The sequence below is a fragment of the Hermetia illucens genome, chromosome 3 (assembly GCF_905115235.1).
Source record: "Hermetia illucens chromosome 3, iHerIll2.2.curated.20191125, whole genome shotgun sequence".
Lineage (NCBI taxonomy): Eukaryota > Metazoa > Arthropoda > Insecta > Diptera > Stratiomyidae > Hermetia > Hermetia illucens.
The window spans coordinates 140,474,799-140,477,821 of record NC_051851.1 but is presented as its reverse complement, the minus strand read 5'-3'; positions in this window follow the sequence as shown (position 1 = coordinate 140,477,821).

The window sequence follows — 3,023 nt, the reverse complement described above, 5'->3', positions numbered from 1 at the left end:
ATGAAGTTTTCGTTCCACTTTTCGGAACTATCTTTATGCTTTTTTTTCTCCGATTCTGTTGATTCCCTAGAGGATACCCCTCCTTTTCCCTTATTTTTTTTGTTGTCGTAATTTTATGACAGTACAGTTAGGTGTCCCTTTGGCCGCTTGTGAAATTGCTGGAGAGACAGGTTTAGACTTCGTTTTGGAATTTCTTGCTTCTTGTGATCTATTATAAAGCACTATAATAGCTCTCACCATATTCATTATGGTTTGGTGAAATTTTTCCTTGCCTTTGATAAACTCGAACAGATCAATTATTTTTGCGGGAAGTTGGGTGAATGGTAATTCCTCCGGATCAGAGTTCTGTTCTCTATGAGTCCCGGCCGGGTTATTCCTTTCATACAGCCCTGCACCTTTGGTATTTATTGGCCTTATCGTTGGTTTGTCTGTTACATTCTTTCGTGTTGGTGATAATCTCAGAGTTGACAAGCTTGGTTTTTTGGTCCTGGAGTACCTCCTACTATCGCACCTCTTGAAGAAATGCGATGTTGTTACCATTTTTATTGTCCAGCGATCCAGCTTTGACACTGGCAATCTCGGTATCTCTTCAAATCTTAGAGTCTGCTTGGTTACTCTCGAAAGCCACCGGTACTGGCATTGCGCGTCCCTGCACAATGAATTTACTTCTTCTATTGCTTTCTATGCTGATTTTGTGTTTTGGATGTCCTTTCTATAACCGTTTTGGTCATCGGATTAAAGATAAACAAATACATGGTTATGTACATATTTACACATCATCAGGTATGCCACTAACCTCTACATGGGGTCGCGCTTCCTCACAGGCAGTTCGCATTCGTCTGGCTGTCTGTCAGTCGGACGCACCCTTCTCCGAAACATTTTTAATTATGATCCAGGAGGCATGCAATGAATAACAAAATACCTCCTATGCCGCCATCTGCTCAAATAAAGCTGGTAATAATTGTATATTATTATATTTTGGATATTTACTGGAAACTTCACCCTAATTCTTCTCAGAAGTACAAAATATGCCGCCAAAATTGAACAACATATCAACTACCGCTTCCGGTCTAGGCCTGCCTGAATAAGGGACTCCAAACATCCCGGGTTTGTGCCGAGGTCGACTAGTACGGTATCTTTAACAGCTGTGTAGCGTCCTGCCGTACGTCATCCCTCCATCTGAGGCAGGGTCTGTTACGTCTTCTTTTTCTACCATAGTTGTTGTCATTATAGGTTTCCCGGCGGGACAATCCCTATCCCTACAGATTAAGCAACCCGCCCACCACAATCTATTGGGCCGAATTTCCATCCGTAACCAGACGGCCATGCTATTGTTCACAGATTTTGTCGTTATATAGACTACAGAATCATCCATTCTTTTATAGGGGGTCAAAATTCTTCTTAGGATTCTTCTTGCAAACGCGACTAGGAGATCATGATTTTTCTTGACAGGGACCTAAGTCTCCTCCGCACACATAAGGACTGGTAAAAGCATTGACTTGTACAGTAAGAGCTTTAACTGCTGCCAATAATCGTCAGCAAATTTCATCGTCGTTGTTGCTATCGGTTGTGAATTTCGACCCTAGGTAGGAGAGAGATCCATTTGCTGTTTGAATTTCTTCGACTCTTGGTGCTGACGTTGCTACCATATATTTCGTCTTTCGTTCATCTCAGATCTCGCGCCACCTCCTCGATTTGGATGAAGGCAGGTCGGATTACTTTTTCCAGGGCCAGGTTATAGGGAATGCGATAGGGCATTCCCTGGTTTTAGGCCGTTGTTGAGATCTAATACTGCCGCTTTTATTTGGTGTCGCAATTCGGTCAGGATCAGTCTAGTCAGGTCTATCGATTTGGTCGGTACACCGAATTCTCTCATGGTCGCGTGCAGCTTTACCTTGGCTATGTGATCATAGCGGCCTTGAAGTCGATGAAAAGATGATACAACCGATTACCTTGGTCCAAACAGCTTGTCCATCGCTTGCCGCAAAGAGAAAATCTGTTGCTGACTTGCCTGGAGTGAAGCCTCTTTGGTATGGGTCGATGATGTTCTGAGTGTATGAGTCTACCTGGCCTAGTAAAATTGCGGAGAATATCTTAGAGATCGAGAGATGGTATTCAGCAACGTGATACTTCTATGGATGGGGTAGATAGGGGGGGGGTAGATAATGCCTTTGTGTCTGTCACGAGATACTCATTCACTGTCCCACACTTTGCGCATAAGTTGAGATGAACCGCTTGGTATAATTGGTCGCCCACATATTAAACCAGTTCTGCTGTAATTCCATCAGCTTTTGGTGACTTAGGATTTTTAAGCCTATACATTTTACGAGCTGTCTCTTCCATGCTTGGTGGTGGCAGCAATTGGCCGCCGTCTACAGTTGGCGGAACCATTAATTGATATTGATATTGAACTGATATTCGTTCCGATATGCCCATTTGGTCGGAAATTAGATTTCCCACTTTGCCTCGGCAAGATGAACATCGAAGTGTATGTATATCCTGCTAGCTTGTTGGTAAAGCTTGCGCGCCTGGGGTTGTTGCTCCCCGTACTTTTCTAGTTCATAGACCATCCTTTTTCTGTGAGGTCGGTTGTCGACTCGGCGAAGTTCCTGCGGTTGCCGCGTTCTCTGAAAGAGTAGCATTACCGGCACCATTCTTCCGTTCCGTTGTTAGCTTACATTAATCGCGAACCAGCTGTTCCAACTGTTTTGCGACTGAGCCAAGCATGTTTGTGTACGTATGAATGATAACGTCTTCCAGGTGGTTTGTGAAGATCAGTTATCGAAGCTTCATCTCCAAGAGCTCTGCTGACTGCGTTTATGTCGGAATACTTTCCCTCCTTATGGGTTCTATGGAGGGCTTGGTTGTGTATGGCTTCATTGTTCACTCTCACCTGATAGTTTCCCACGAGGAGCGCAATGTCAATGAGATAGTGATCTGAGTCCATGTTGGCCCCGCTATACGCTCTAACATTCATTACGGATGGTAGGTGGCGACGTTCGATTAGTAGGTGGTCAATTTTG